We start from the raw sequence: 16,221 nt of genomic DNA on the forward strand, positions 1-16,221 counted from the left end.
TAGTCCCCTAAACTAAAAAAAAAAAAAAAAAGTTTCAGACAAATCTTTGAATACTAAGCATCTGAGCGAGACTGTAGAACTGGATGGGGAGTTGTCAATGTCAGATTTGGTTCTGGTTTTGTCTCTGCTTATGCAGCCTTGGACTGTACCTTAATTTGTTTAGATCTCGGTTTCTTATCTGCAGCGGATCAGTGGTTCTCAATCCTGGATGCACATTAAAATCACTAGGGAACTTAAAAAATACCCAATCCCAGAGCCCCATTCCAGCCCAAAGGTGTCTGAATCTTTGGGGGTGGGGCCTAGGAATTTTTTTAATGCAGCCGATGTTGAGAACCCCTGGGTTAGGATTCTCCTATTTGCTCATTTTAGCCCCAAAATGTTACAGTTCTGTGTATGGTATTATATAATTTTATTCCTTTCAAACACTGTGCAGCAATGTTATATAAACTTGTTACCTACCAAGAAGTTTTACTTTCTAAGGAAGACTCCCCATGATTCTCAGTAGACCAGTGATACAATGCCAGCATCCTTTGCCCAGTGAGCTGGAATCATAAACATAGTGAACCATCAATTAATTTTTGTGCCAAGAGTTGAGAGCATGGAGTTTACTTTCTCATTCTCTCATTTTGAAAAAGCTATTGACTAGAGGCCTGAGTCCACTTCCATTTATAAAGAAGACCCTGGGGGCGCCTGGGTGGCACAGTCGGTCAAGCGTCTGATTCTTGGTTTCAGCTCATGTCACAATCTCAGGGTCGTGAGATCAAGCCCTGTGTTGGGCTCAGCAAGGAGTCCGCTAAAGTTTCTTTCTCCCTCCCCCTCTGCCCCTGCCCACTCTCTCTAAAGTGAATAAATAAATCTTAAAAAAAAAGAAGAAGAAGAAGAAGACGACCCTGAAAAGTTCAGAGAGGAGATACTGGAAATGTTTTCACTAGAAGAATTGTATGTACCGTAAGTTCCGAATTAAGAGGTCCAGTTTGGGGAGTCTTTATCAGATCTAATTTCTACATGGAGTAGGGGATGTTGAAAGAGACTTGGTGCTGTTTTATCTTTACCATTGAAGTTTCTGGTTTTGTCTCTTCCTAAATGAGTCATTTTTTTTTTTAAAGGAACCTAACTTGGGGAGGTGGGGAAACCACTGCCGGAGGTGCCAAGGAGGGGGTGGGCAGTGAGGCTGATCATCAGGGGACCGAGTTTATGCTTGGGCCTTCCACCCGGGAGGGCTGGGAGCGGGGACCTGTTTGCTGAGGGTGTGTCAAGACAAGAGGCACACAGCCTGGTAGGCGGTGAGGTACTCGAAATGGAGTATTGTGTGGCGCACACTCACCAAGCATGTGGTCTGATAGCAGGGCTCCACCCACAGGTGCTGGGTGATTGTGAACTCCGGGGAAGAGACCTCCTGGTTTTCACTCTAGGTGGGGACATGGGACATAAATGGGGGAGGTTAGGCGAGTCCCTCTTTGCCTGCGCTTACAGACACATGAATTGAGGCTATGGTGCGCACGCCAGTGTGAGCGGTGCAAATGCAAATGTTAGTGCCAGGCAGCATTTCAGAGCGGGAAAATGGCACCCTGATGACCCCACGGCGAAGTGCAGGGGGGTGGGTGCTGATGAAACATCCACTGGCCGGGCACCTCCACACATCACTTCCTCTTTCTGTGCTCACTTCTCCCGGCTGAAAAGTGACCCCACACACCTAAGTCCCCCGCCCCCCCCGGCCATGGCCCCCCTCACTGCCTGCGGACATAGGGCAAGGGCAGAGAGTGGGGAGCAGTTGCCAGACCCCGGCTTTGGAAAACCAGAGCAGCTCCCTGGGCTTTGGGCCACGTGCTTGAGGTGAGGAGGAACACAAGGCAGGGTGCTCCCTGATGCCCAGGAAGAGTTTTGTGTGTCGGGAAGGCCGAGCGGACGCGCTCCTTTATGCCACACGGACCCCCTCAAGGTGCTGGTTTTCATCTTTGCTGAGGGGTGTGCAACCTCTTTCAGCCGTGCCTGCATGTTTTCTAAGTTTGTCACAAACTTCCTGTTTGGGTATGGTCTGAGGCTCGAAGCTTTGTTGTGTTTTGAAACCCGGGCGTTCACAGAGGTCCGGCGCTTCTCTCTTAGAGGCTGTGGGGTGGCCCTTTGTTCTCCTTCCTTTTGCTGACGGTTGCCATCTTTCTTTGCAGACCTTCTCTCTGGGAAGTGCCCGGTAGCCTCTGTTCTTGTTCTCATTATCCAGGGGTGAGAGCTGTGAGGTTTGAAGGCTGGGAGGAGGGAGGGGGGCAACATTTACTGGGCCCCTTATATAAAGCCAGGCACTGTGCTAGATGTTTTTATACGTGTGTTGTATTTAGGCCTCAGAGTAGCTCATGCGGAACCAGGCTCAGAAAGGTTAAGTGACCAGCCTAAGATTGGCCAGCCCCTGGGTGACAAAGTCAGGATTGGACCCCAGGCCTGACTCCAGAGCTCCTTATTTCAACTATGTCATGAGGAACCCCCGGAGCCTTTGGTTCCACCGGTTTGAGGAGATCTTGATTTCTTATTGGAACTCTTGGCAGACAGCATCACCTTGACCCCTGTAGTTTTCTCCCAGATCTTGTTATTCAGGGGCTGCCCATTCGATCCGTACGGGGTGTGATTTGATGGCCCTTGAGTGTTTTGCTGACTTTGATCTTTCCCATTCATCCTCTCCCTGGGACCCCACGAAGCCTAGAATTATTTTGTGGTCTGTGGCTGATGACTGAAATGGGTTAGGGCCAACTCCCAATTCCCCAGAAAGGGAGTATCCTTTTTCCTACTTCTGGCCACCTGGCACTGACCATTCCTCTGGTCACCACAAGCCCCACTGAGCTAGATTTCTCACATCTCAAGCTCTTCCCTTGAAGAGGGAAGAAGAGATGATATCTTTCTATGTCTATGAAAGCATGTGAAGGGGTAGCTAAGGAAGGATGCCAAGACCTTGGATATGTGGGAGCAGGAAGAGGAGGGGGAGCTAAATCTAGCGCTCTCCTTCTCACTGGGATAGCTCTTACAGGATGCCACACTCTGGGTGCTCCTGCAAAGGAACAATGAGTACACTTCCAGAAACTTCAAGACGGCCCTGTGTCCCTTCTTTTGCCCATTCCAGTTCTCTTCTATTTTCTGAAAAACTTCTACAACTGTATCGTCTGAGCTTCATCAGCATCGTTCTGTAGATCAAGCAATGTTTACCAGTTAAGAGACCCTATGTTGAGCAATGGATAATTCCAAGCATTTTCAACACAAATATCACTCACCCTCAAAGGGTTTGCAGTCTACAGGGAAGGGAAATGCAGTGGGCTCAGAAGAGCGGGGAGGGCTAAGAAGCTGGGGTGGTGCCGCTCAGTGGGCTGCGGGAGAGGGCCAAGAGCCAGGGGTGAGAGGGGCGGGGCTGCAGGGGGAGGAATGTGTGGGGCCCTGGGGCCTGAGGGGCCTGGAAAAGGGAGGGGCGTACCGGATGGGGTGGAGCAGAGGGTGCCTGTGGGAAACAAGATTGAAGAAGTGTTCATGAAGGATCCCAAGGAATGGCTGTGGAGTTGGAAATTTTCCCGCCTCGGGAGCTGTCAAAGCCAACTGAACAGGATGGGGCTAGGTAAAAACGGTGCTGTAGGAAGGCTCACCTGGCTGGCTGCCCTGGAAACGGGGAATGCCGGGAGGCGAGTAAGAACACATTTATCCTGTTGAATTTTAGGAGGGAAACTTTGAAGGCTTGGACTGGGGTGGTTGACATGAATATAGAAAGGAAGACCGAGAAATGAAAGGTTTCAAGCCCCAGCTCTGCCCCTTTCTGCCCATGTGACCTTGAGCAGGTTACTTAATTTCTTGAATCTCCGTTTCATCGTCTGTGTGTGGAAGCTAATAACACTTCACAGGATGGTCGTGTGAGGGTTTGGCTTGTGTGGTGGCCAGCACACACGTTGTGGCCGGTGCTCAGTGGAGTCTTGAGTCGTCCTGTGGGGGACGAGGCCCAATTTGTGACCTGTGGGGAGGCGTCAGGGGAGTGTTCAGAGGGCTTTCCAGGGGCCCAGAGCCTGGGACAGTGATGCAGCCTTGACAGAAGTGGACGGAGCCTATTGGGGCCTCCGGATTCAGTGTAGGGAAGACTCTCCTAATCCAGGCTGCTGAGGGCCTGTCCAGAACCCCCACAGCCCTGCGGATTGTGTGTCCGTGAAACCACGGCTTCTGGGTTCAGCTGGGCCCTCAGTGCTGCTGGCCAGCAGCCAGCTCTCTCTGCAGCCCTGGTCCCCACTGGTCATCACGCCCTCAGGTGAGACACTGAGGGCATGAAATTTAAGAGGTTCCCGGTTTTAGGGCTGCCCCGGCACCTGCATGATTCCCCTTAGTGGAGTGTTCCACACCGCGCCCCCTGTCAAGCTCCTGTCTGCCCTTCTTCACTCAGGAGACAACCTGGCTTCATTTATTCATTGACAAATTCCAAACAGCTCAGCTTTGAGCCCACTCAGGTTCCTGCCTCCGCTCCCTTGTGGGTACTGACATTGTGGCTCATCCCAACCTGATTTCCTTCCACTCAGAGATGGGCGCATCCCTCCTCCTGGCCAGAGAGAACCTTCTTCCTGTACATGAGTCTTCCCCATCTCCTGTAGCTCCTGGGACCTCACCCCCTTAGGTCAGCTGGCTGAAACCAAACCCCAAACCTTCACCCTCTCTAGTTCTCATTCCCTTTTCTCCTCCCCTTAGAGACAGGTGTCTGGAAAGAATCTGCCCTCAGGTTTTGCTCCTTAGTTGACACAGCCCACTCGGGCTGCTTTCTGCCTGTGGGAGGTGTGCTGGGCCCAGGGAAGGGACCTAGTTGGATTTGCTGCAGAGGGCTCCCGCCTTCCACAGGAACTGCCTCCTGTCAGGTCACCTGTGGCCTCCATATTGCCACACCCAATGGACACTTCACTCCTTATCTTTCTGGACTCTTTGCTACTTTTGACATTGGACAACTTCCTCTTTTTGCACCTCTGATTTCTCTTGGCTTCTTTCATTCCACAAATAAATCTCTCAGAAACTATTTCTTGAGCACCTACTATGTTCCAGGCCCTGGGACATTACCATAATACCATGCCCCTTATTTGTAGGGAGTTTGTAGACCAGTGTGAGGGAAGAAGATAAAAAATATAAACAAATGTCAGGTGCTGATAAATGCTACAAAGAACAGTACAATGGGGAAGGGGAATAGGAAGGGTGCTGGGGTTGTGGGGGAGGGTCTCACTGAGACAGTGACATTGTCACTGGAACCTGAAGAAAGTAAAGGATGCCCGAGGAGAAGAGTGTTCCGGGCAGAGGGAAGAGCAAGTGCAGAGGTCCTGAGGGAGGAGCCTGTTTGGGATGATGTTTGAGGAAGCCATTCTAGCTAGAGGAAATTGGAGAAGGGCAGAGTAGAAGAAAAGGTCAAGGAAGAGGCTGGGCCAGGTCATGTGGACCCCGAAGGTCATTTCAAGGACTTTGTCTTTTATTTTGAGAGAGATGAAACACTATAGGAGTCTTTTGAGCAGAAGAGTGATTTTTAAATGATCACTGAGGCTGTTGTGGGGAGCATGGTGTATTAGTCAGCTCGGGCTGCCATAACAAAGTACCACAAACTGGGTGGCTTAAATAGCAGAAGTGTATTTTCTCAGTTCTGGAGGCCAGGAGTCCCGAGATCAAGGTGTCCACAGGGCCTCCCTCCCTCTGAAGGCACTAGAGAAGGATCTGTTCCTGGCCCCCCTCCCAGCTTCTGGTAGCTCCTGGGCTTGTGGCAGCAGAACTCCCAATCTTCACACGGGAGTACTCCCCGTGTGAGTGCGTGCTTCCTAATTTCCCCTTATTATAAGGATGCCAGTCATACTGGTTAGAGATCCACCCTACTCCAGGATGACCTCATCTCAACAGCTAATGACCCCATCCACAATGACCCTATTTCCAAGTAAGGTCATATTCTGAGATACTGGGGGTTAGGACTTCAACAAAGGAATTTGGGGGAGATGCAGTCCAACTCATAACACAATTCAGTCCCCATAATAGGTGGATTCTAGAAAGGCAAGCAAGGGTGGAAGTAGGAGACCAGTTAGGAAGTCATTGCAATAATCCAAGGAGAGAAGCTGCTGGCTTGGACCAAAGTGGTGGCGGTGGAGGTAAATGAGAAGGGGTGAGTCTGGATGTATTTTGAAGAAGCCGCTGACATCATTTGCTGGTTGGTAGACTGGATGTGGAGTGTGAGGGAAAGAGGGGAGTCACGGTGACTCCTGGGTTTCAGGCCTGAGGAACTAGAATGGCAGTGGGTGACTTTCTCTCCTACATTCTCTTCTCCCTCGGGCACCTTCCTCAGCAGCCTTTCAGGGGCCTCCTCCTGGGCCGGTCCATCTGCTGTTGGATTCTTCAGGGCTCCATCCTTGGCTGCTTCTCCATTCTCTCCTGATCGATAGGATCTTTCCCATGTTGAAGCCAAATATCCTGAATGTGCTTTTTGGGTCACTCCTACAGGCCCTGGCTCTCTCGGATGCTGAAGGAGGAAGACATGGAAGCAGAACGACCCTGAACGATTAAGCCTCTTAATCCTGAAACAGGTAGCTGCTGTGTAATGTTTTGTGATGAAGGGATCCTTGAAAGCATTCCTTGGATATCTGTGGAATGGAAAATGCCCTGAGAAGGGGAGGAAGGCTGCTGTGGGCCTGGATACTCATAACTTGCTGGGAAGGTTTCTTTGGGAAATGGTCAGCGGTAGTGGATTCACATACTGGCATTCAGCATCACTCAGAATGGGGCTGAGGGCATTGTGCCTTGTCTCTCTTGACTTTGCAGAGTTGTGAATATGAAGGAGCCAAAGGACATTCATGGATGGTAGCTCTAGATGTGTTCAGGGGGGATTAGACCTCTCTGGAGAATTGTAGTACGGAAGGCTGCTCTGAGAAATCCCCCAGAGTCTGTAAGAGGCAGATTGTTGGACCAAGGAGCCTTTGAACTGGCCCTGGGACATTTCTAGTGGTCTTTTTGTTTGTTTGTTTGTTTTAAATCAGCTCTAGCCCTGCGTTCTCTTCCATGCTCAGCAGTTTGTCCCTCTAGAAAATGGGCACATAGCTGGGATTTCCCCTGCCAGGCCCCCTCAGAAGTTGTCTGAAGCGTCAGTAAGTTTGTGTATACACAGACGTTTTTTTTTTAAATGTTTAAACCCTGGTGTAGCAAGGGATGGCTGTTTTCCACAATTCTCAGTGACAGTGGGGAAAGGAGGGTGGTGGGTGTCTAATTTGATTCTCTTGGTATGTGCAGGTTATTTTTCTTGGCAAGGGCCACACTTTTCATCTCTCTTATGTGAGACTCAAAGTTGATTGCTTCTGTTTTCTTTTTTGTTGTGCTTGATTTTGATTTAATTTTTAAGCTATCGTGTCTTGGGTTTCTAGTAAGAAACAGATGGTGTATTCAAATGGAGTCATCCAAAAGACTGCCCTGAAGGGACTGTTTATAGTGGTGTAGGCAGGGTTAAGAGAACCCACCACAGGATGCGGAAGTATCCCGGGGCTAGCAGTATCGGGGAGCTGTTACCATGCCTAGTCCTGAAAGAAAGAGGGAAGGATTGGTTATTAGAACTGGAAAGAGAAGCTCCATGGAAAGGCTCTCTCTGGTGGAAGGATGCAGTCAACCTTCAGCAACACAGCTGGGAAAGAGCCAAGAGAATAAATATCCTCACCGAACTCCCTTGTCCTTTCTCCCACCTCCTGATGGCGCCTCCCATTAGGCACACTCAGCCAGAAGCTAGAAGGCAGGGAGCCATACTGATGCTGTCCACAGAGATCAGACCCTTGGGGGGCACAGAGCTGATTGCAGAAGGGGGGATATAGGGGTGCAAATTGGAAATAGCTGACCAAGCAAGAGATGCAGATTGCTTGAATTATATCACAAAGGATGTTTCTATCCAAAGAGGGGTTTTTGTTTGGTGGAGTAAGTGAAACCTTGCATTATAAGGTCAGCCACATAGAACTGTTGGCTGTAAGGGCTGGGAGGAGCAACAAAAGTCCTCTAGTCGAACTTCATCCTTTTTACAGTTGGGAAGACCCAGGAAAGTCAGGTGACTTGCCCAAAGCCACTCATGAATTCTTGAAAGTGTTTCTTTAAAACCTGTTACATTTTAAGGAAAAAACCAACACAAAACCACCTCAAACATTTTAGAAACAGTGTCAAGTAAAATCCAAGCACATGGGGAGAAAGCTGTCAATTAGTGCTTTTTTTTCTCATTTATCAGTTTGGATCCTCTGGGGTTGTGACCATCATAAAACCAAACTCAAAGGGGCTCCCACAGCACAGGGAATTAATTAATGGACTCGTGTACCTGCAAAGTTCAGGGATGGGATGGACTGCATTGTGGGTGTGAAATAGCTCAACATGACATCAACCATCCAGTTTCTTTCCATCTCTCTGTCACTCTTCCATGATGTCAGTTCATCCTCAGGGAGACAGAATGGCTGCGGAAGTTCCTCGGCTCATAGTTGCATCCCTCTGGCCAGAAGGAAAGAAGCATCCCTGCCAGTAACTCCTTAAAAGACTGAGAAAGTATCTTTCCCAGAATTCCATCCCCTGCAAGCCAACCCTGGCATTTCATTGGCCGGAGTTAAGCCACGTGCTCATTCCTCAGCCAATCCCAGTAGTCAGGTGAAAGCTGTCTGTTGATTGGCAGGGATGGGAGGTTTTTCTGATTATGCACTTATGCACTCAGGAGAGGGGGAGTGCATAAGCTTTCCCTAAAGCACCAGGGCTGGGAGAAGAGGAGGAGGGGACAGAACTGAGTATTGGTGGGGGAGAAGGGAAATGGGTACCTGACATCCACTATACTGTGTCATCTATAGAAACTTCCTAATTTGGAAGTAACAGTGAGAGGAAACCTGCTTTTAACTAGTGAAAGTCTGAATCTTAACTACGGTAGCATAATTTCAGACAGAACCTTCCCAAACAGTTCCTGCTGGAAGGCTTGCAATTAGCATCTGCTTTTCAGTATGTCTGAAAACATAGGCTCTTCTAGTAGGTTAACCATGCTTTCTACAATTCTGCTTAATTTCTCATATGCTTATTCAACCTTTTTATAGCCAGAGTAAACACTGAACTCAAATTCTGGGTTAGTGGGGATTAAATTACATTAATGAATCTCCTCATTTAAACCTTATCTATAGAATGGGAGTAAGAATAGTACTTACTTTATAGGTTTGTTGTGAGGATTAACTGAGGTAATCCAAGTAAAGTGTCCAGTGTCCCAGTAGCTGGCCCAATAAATGTTACCTTTATTAGCATCCTATATCTCAAAATATTGTCACATTTATGTGTTTATGTGCACATATAATCTAGGAAATTAACTCTCTTCACAACAAATATATTATTTGTCACTGAATAGTTTAGTTAGAGATGAGGTAAATCAAGGTATTAAAAAATTTAGTGTTTATGGATTTTTTTTTTCCTCTGGAATGGTATTTATTTTAGAATTCATTTTGGGGGAAATCTAATAAAAGAAAATTTTAGGTAGCATACAGTTAAGTTAAAGGTAGATAGAATCCCTGGAAAAAAAGGGGATTTTCATTTTACAGTCACTTATTAACATATTCTTAGTTGAAAAGTTTTATAAATAGTTGAGGGCCTGTTATGACGTATCCCAGCTGATTTTCTTGCCTTTGTTCTCAGTGTGGAGGCTCTGGAGAGAGCAAGTGACCCTCCTCAGCTTTGGCTTCCCAAACCAGCCATGCCATTGGGCTTTTCTGGGTGGTTGGATTTTAGGATCACTTGGATCGGGTGAGATGCTGTAGTAGCAAGAAGCTAGTCTTGGGCATTTATTTCAGTTTAATTTTAACTGACAAAATGCTGTGAATTGTTCTATAAAGCCTTTGGTACCATAAGGCCGACTTCTCAGAATCTCAGCAGGGTGAAGTGTCTTGATTTGGGGGTTCCCAGATTAATGGTACCCTCAAGCTTTAAAAGCACCTGTGTTTCAAAACCAGGAGGAGATAACTTGGTAGGGAGGGTTGGGTAGGGTGCAGTGAGGGGCCTGCAGATAGAGGAAAAACTTGCAGAACAACCAGGAACTTATAGACCACAAGTTTATAGAGCCTAAAAGTTTTCATACTCTCTCCCCTGCATACTGACTACAGTTAGTCTTAAATTTTCTATAGGTTGTTTGTTGGCCCTGAGGATGGTCACCATTGTGGTAACTAGGTGAGAACTAGTAATAACTAGATGATTGACCCTAAATTCCTTGTTTCAGACAAGTGGTTCTCATACATAGATCACTTGGATGAAGAAACTGTCAAAAAAATTGGGAGGGATTGGCCTAGGGCTTCCAACTTCTTATTTTGCCATCCTCAGTGGAAGGATGTTTTGAAATATCTAACATTACCACAATTATCATACAAGAAGGGAACTTTTTTTTTTTTTTCCTGATATCACCTATAAAAACTACATCATATTTGGGCCCTGTGCTGCAATCTGTGGGTAGCAAGCACTGGGGAGATGGGGAGGTATTTACTTAATGTGCAGTGTAGGGGTGAAATCCTACTTTTTTGAAGATTCTCTTAGAGCCTAGGAGTTCTCTTAAGTCATGTCTTTTTTTGACTTAAAGGAGGAGAAATTCACTTGAACACAAGTCTTGATGAATCCAATTCATTTTACAAAGAAGGAACTGTTTACTCTCAAGTCATTAACTTAGAATTGTTAGTATAATTTTCTACCAGTAGAAAGAAAATCTTGCAGTACCTAAGTCGTTCCGATTAAAAGGTATATCAAGAGTTTTTCTTTTTCCACAGTTTGACCCTAAAAATGCTAAATGTTTAGTTGGATTTGGCCTTTCGTTGTGTGGTATATGCCTCTGTGTGTGGGAAAGCACACACACACTCACACGGGAGGGGGTGGGGGGGAGGGAAGGAGAGAAAGAGAGAACTTAATTTGGTGAAAAGCCCCAGAAAGGAAAGGCTGCTTGTGAGAAAATCAGCGTGTGCCTCAGTCAGTCGCTGGTAAGCGTTAGTACTTGTAGCAACAATTGCGTCTTGGAGCTGCCAACAGAGTATGACTTTTTAAGATGTCTTTTGGAGTCATTAAAAAACCCCAAACATACACCCAACCACCCCTGGCATCCAAAACAGTAATAAAACATTCCTCATTCTGCTTCACTTCACATGCTTGCTTGGCTTTGCCACAAACATGTTTTGCCTTCCAGCCAGGGATTAAGCTTCTGTGTGAGGCCATGACTGGTGTGAAAGCAACTTCTCTGTCATTGTTGAGGGGGAGAAAAAACTGCTTGCGTGCTTGTGTGAAATCCTGAATGGAATTACAGAATCGTAGTGCCAAAGAGGGTTTTGAGGTCCATGCCTTCCTGCCAGGCTATTTGAATGCTCCTCACCTTGACTCACAAAAGGTAACCTAATCCTAATGTGTCATTGACCTTTAACATTTCATGGATCCTCTGTGAACAAGGACATGAACTAAGATGTGTCTTTCTCAAGAAAAAGCAGGCCGTTCTGCAACACACCACATATGCAGTTCCTGCCCTGTTCACAGCCTCATTCTTGGGCACCGTGTCACTGTTTGAGTCCTGTTTATATTCTCACATGTGCTCCTACAGCGCAGTCCTCGCCTGTTCTAGTAGACACTCCACCTTTGTTCAGACTCCTTACCGCTTGTTTCTATTCGGGTGTCTCTCTCTCTACGGCAGGCTCTTCAGTGTGTATAGCTGTAGCTCCGTGTTCTTTTGGACAGACATTACCACAACCCCCTTGCTTTAGTCAGCTTGGGCTGCCATAACAAAATACGACAGACTGGGTGGCTTAAAATAGAAATTTATTTCTAACAGTTCTGAAGGCTGGGAAGTCTAAGATCAAGGTGTTGGCAAGGCAGGTTTCATTCTGAGACCTCTTAATGTTGGCTTGTAGGTGGCCGCCATCTTGCTGTGTGCTCACTTGACCTCTTCTTTGTGCCCTTGTGAAAAGAGGAAGCTCTGGAGACTCTTCTTCTTATAAGGACACTAATCCCATCAGGGGGGCTCCACCCTTGTGACTCATCTTAACCAAGCTGATTCCCAGAGGCCCCACCTCCTACTACTATCAGATTGGGAGCTAGGATTTCAACATATGAATTTGGGTTGGGGGGGTTACGAACGGACACGAAGTTTCTGTGCATATTAATTCTGAATCTTTATTTGTGACTCCCTTGAAGTGCTTGCAGGGTCATTGGTCCAGGAGCCCTGCAGTAAGTAGAGAAAGCCTTAGGATTATTGCTTTGGAATAGGTACAGTGTCCTGCAGGTGGCTTGGTGGATTACAAAATTGGAAGACCTTTACCACAGAATTCAAGGTGACCTAGGTAGACTAGTGATCTCCTTTTCTTTTCAGATCTTGGATTTCCTAAGTGCAAATGTCAGTGGTAAAGTTGTGGATGCCAGACTTGGTCAGCCTCAATGAAGTGTGGATGGGTCAGCATTCAGTATTCCCTGACCACCATCTATAACCTCCCTTCTGGGACCCTAAAAAGGAGGTTCCTAGAATGAAAGCCTGGGAAAATGGGTTATTTCTTAGCACTCTATCCTCTTGGGCATTTACTTCTTTTTCATGGGGAAAGGAAGGCAGTAAATTATCCTAAAACTGTTCCCTGTTCCATTAGAGATCAATATCTTACTATCATTTGAAATGTATGCAAATATGGTAATATCCACACGGACACAGGCACGCGTGGACGCACATACACACGCGCACACACAGAAACCTGTGCCAGGTGGAATATTTTAAAATATAAAAAGGCCTTTGAAAGTTCTTTTAAACTTTCAAGGAACAGGTAATTTCTGTGTTATATAAACTGTTCCAGGATTTAAAAAAAAGATGGAAAACTTCCAGATTCTTTTTTTAAGCGAACATGACCCTGATAACAAATCTGGCAAGCCCCCAGAGGGAAGCTGTACACCAGTCTCTCTCAGGAATGGAACAATTTTAGATAAAATTCTAGTGAGTAGATTTCAACAATAGGGAATGTGAATGTTCCACCATACCCAAGTAGGTTATGGAATGCAGGAATGGCTTCATATATATAGATTTTCATTTGATTCACATAAATTATTTAAGTAAAAATATGCAATAATCTCATTAATTCCAGAAGAACATTCAGTCAATTCAACTTCTAAGTTTTACAAACCGCTTAAAAACAAGTATATAAAATGACCATTCCTTCATATGATAAGGAAGATTGAGTTCATACAGCCCACTGTCATTATACTTTTGGGGGGCCCCAATAAAGGCATTATGGGATATGGCTAAGATCGAAACAAAAAGCAAATGTAGAAAGTTATGAAAGTAGTAACTTTAGAGACTAAATACTGTAAAGAAAAAGATAAAATTATCATTACAGATTGCTTAGTTGTAGATCAAGAAGGCTTAAAGAGATTACTTCTAGACAGGGAGATAAAAACGAAGGATTTGGAGGGGCACCTGGATGGCTCAGTAGGTTAAGCATCCGATTCTTGATTTTGGCTCCGGTCATGATCTCATGGTCTTGAGATCAAGCCCTGTGTCAGGCTCCACGCTCAGTGTGGCGTCTGCTTGAGATTCTCTGTCTCCCTCTCCCACTGCCCCTACCTACCCCTGCTTCTCTCTCACATGCTCTCTCTCTCTAAAATAAATAAATAAGTAAAATCTTAAGAAAAAAACAAACAGCTAAGGCTTTGGATACTTCTGAAATCAGTTCATGAGTGTAATGCCATTCTTCTCAAAGTCCCATCAGGATTTTTAAAATTTCACAAGATGGTTTTCAGTCTATATGGAAAAATAAGTAGATGAGAACCTCAGGGGAATTCTGGAAATGGCTAGAGGAGAAGGGAGTTAGATCTATTGGATATTACAGTAGATAGCACTACCAGATATTAAAATGCATAATGAAGTCTTTGTAATTAAAACACTGTGATGCTGGCATAAGAGGAGGAAGTAGGTAAGTGAACCAGGACAGTTCAGAAGCAGATCCTTGCATAAATAATTTGATAAATCATAAAGAAGTCATCAGAAATCAGTGGGGAAGGAAAGATTATTCAATAAATAATTTTGATGCATAGTTAGCAATTTGGAAAAAATCATTCTGACTTCACCAAATGAATTACATATTGATTAAACAATTAAGTGCAAAATGTAGAGGCATAGGAAATCTATAGAATTGAATATTGCTTAGAAACAAAAGAAAAACACTAGAACAGGAAAAGAATAGTCAGTCACACTACAGAAAAAAAGAAAAATCAAAGATTTCTTCATGTAAAAAACCAATGGGGTAACAGTAGATTGGGAAAAGATCTGCAGTAACATGACAGAATTAGTATCTTTATTTTGTGACAAGCTCAAACAAATTAAAAAATACTGATTACAAAAATTAAAACCTTGTTGGAACACTTGAATAGGTGACTACATACAGTACCATACAAATATATGGGAAATGGTCAATTTTGTAATAAGAGATATGTAGATTAAAATGCCAGCAAAATACTATTTTAACATATTAGCCAAAGAATACATTTTTAATGGTAATCCCCAATTCTGTTGGTATTGCAATATCGTGAAACAGTTATACAATATATTAAAGAGCCATATTATTTATTCATACATTTTGATCTGGTAATACCACTTCTGTGGACCATCTTCCCACATTCCCTCCGTGAAAGAAATAATACACTATACTTAATAAGCTATTTAGACAAAGATGCTCCCTGATGCATTATTTACAAAGTAGACACACACACACACACAAAATTAATGTCCAACTGTTGGGTAACTATAAAGTAAAATATTCTTCTCTCAGCATAATACTGTACTATAATTAACAATTATTTTGAAGATATGTAGTAATGTGACATGATATTTACAATATAATTTTATGTATAGAAATTGCAGTATAAATTGTGGTGTGGTTTCACTATGGAATACAGCTATATAGTTGCACAGTTGAATTGAATGACCCATAGCTGCCTAGGACAACAGAAGAAGGATCTCAGGAACACAACTGTTAAGTAAAAAAGGAAGTTGCATTTGTTTCTCTTGCCTCAGGTGACCTGTTTAGAAAAAAAGTTGCTATGGCTGATGTCAAACAGGTTACTTGCCTGTGTACTCTTAGGGGATTTTTATGGTTTCAGGTCTCACATTTAGGTCTTTAATACACTTTAAATTTATTTTTGTGTATAATGTAATAAGGTGGTGTAATTTCTTGCTTTTGCATGTTGCTGTCCAGTTTTCCCAACACCTTTTCTTGAAGAGACTGTCTTTTTTCCCATTGGATATTCTTTCCTGTTTTGTTGAAGAGTAATTGACCATATAGTTCTGGGTTCACTTCCGGGTTTTCTATTTTGTGACATGGATGGAGCTAGAAAGTATAATGCTAAGTGAGATAAGGCAGTCAGAGAAAGACAAATACCATATAATTTCAGTCATATGTGGAATTTAAGGAAAGATACAAATGAGCCAAGGGAAAAAGAGAGATTGAATGAGAAATCAAGAAACAGACTCAACTAGAGAGAACAAACTCCTGGTTACCAGAGGGGAGGTGGTTAGGAGGACGGGTTAAATAGGTGATGGGGATGAAGGAGTGCACTTATCACGATGAGCACAGGTGATGTATGGGATTGTTTTTTTTTTTTTTTTTAAAGATTTTATTTATTTATTTGACAGAGTGAGAGATAGCGAGAGCAGGAACACAAGCAGGGGGAGTGGGAGAGGGAGAAGCAGGCTTCCTGCGGAGCAGGGAGCCCGATGTGGGACTCGATCCCAGGACCCTGGGATCATGACCTGAGCCGAAGGCAGACCCTTAACGACTGAGCCACCCAGGCGCCCGATGTATGGGATTGTTAAATCACTATATCGTATACCTGAAACTAATATAATACTGTATGTTAACTAACTGGAATTAAAATGAAAACATAAAATTAAAAAAAAATCAAGTTGCAGAAGAGCAACTTGATCCCAATTACATAAAGTTCAGATACATACAAAACTAGTGATAGAGTGTTTAGGCATCCACATGCATGTGGCAAACCCTATAAGAACAAGCAAGCATAGGCAAAAATTCAGGCTAGTGGGGGGGGGAGGAGAGAAGAGGATGAGGGAAGAGCCCGTGGGAGCTATCTAGGGGATGGTAAAGTTCTCTTTCTCAAGCTGGGCTAGGGACATAGGTATATATATTATTGCTCTTTTTAAATTTTTAAATTTATTTTCTAAAGGTTTTATTTATTTGAAAAAAAAGAGAGAGAGCATGA

The 16,221-nt window shown here is 44.6% G+C and overlaps 1 protein-coding gene across 2 annotated transcripts in view; it reads left to right on the plus strand.

The window, feature by feature from the left end:
- TRERF1 (transcriptional regulating factor 1) overlaps positions 1 to 16,221 on the plus strand; it is a 196,823-nt gene that overhangs the window by 72,518 nt on the left and 108,084 nt on the right. For both annotated transcript variants that reach the window (XM_032409823.1, XM_032409824.1), the window contains exon 3: positions 6,466 to 6,548. The gene's annotated coding sequence lies outside the window, so the exon portion shown is untranslated. The remainder of the gene's footprint in view (positions 1 to 6,465; positions 6,549 to 16,221) is intronic.

The sequence above is a fragment of the Phoca vitulina genome, unplaced genomic scaffold (assembly GCF_004348235.1).
Source record: "Phoca vitulina isolate PV1807 unplaced genomic scaffold, GSC_HSeal_1.0 scaffold11, whole genome shotgun sequence".
Taxonomy (NCBI): domain Eukaryota; kingdom Metazoa; phylum Chordata; class Mammalia; order Carnivora; family Phocidae; genus Phoca; species Phoca vitulina.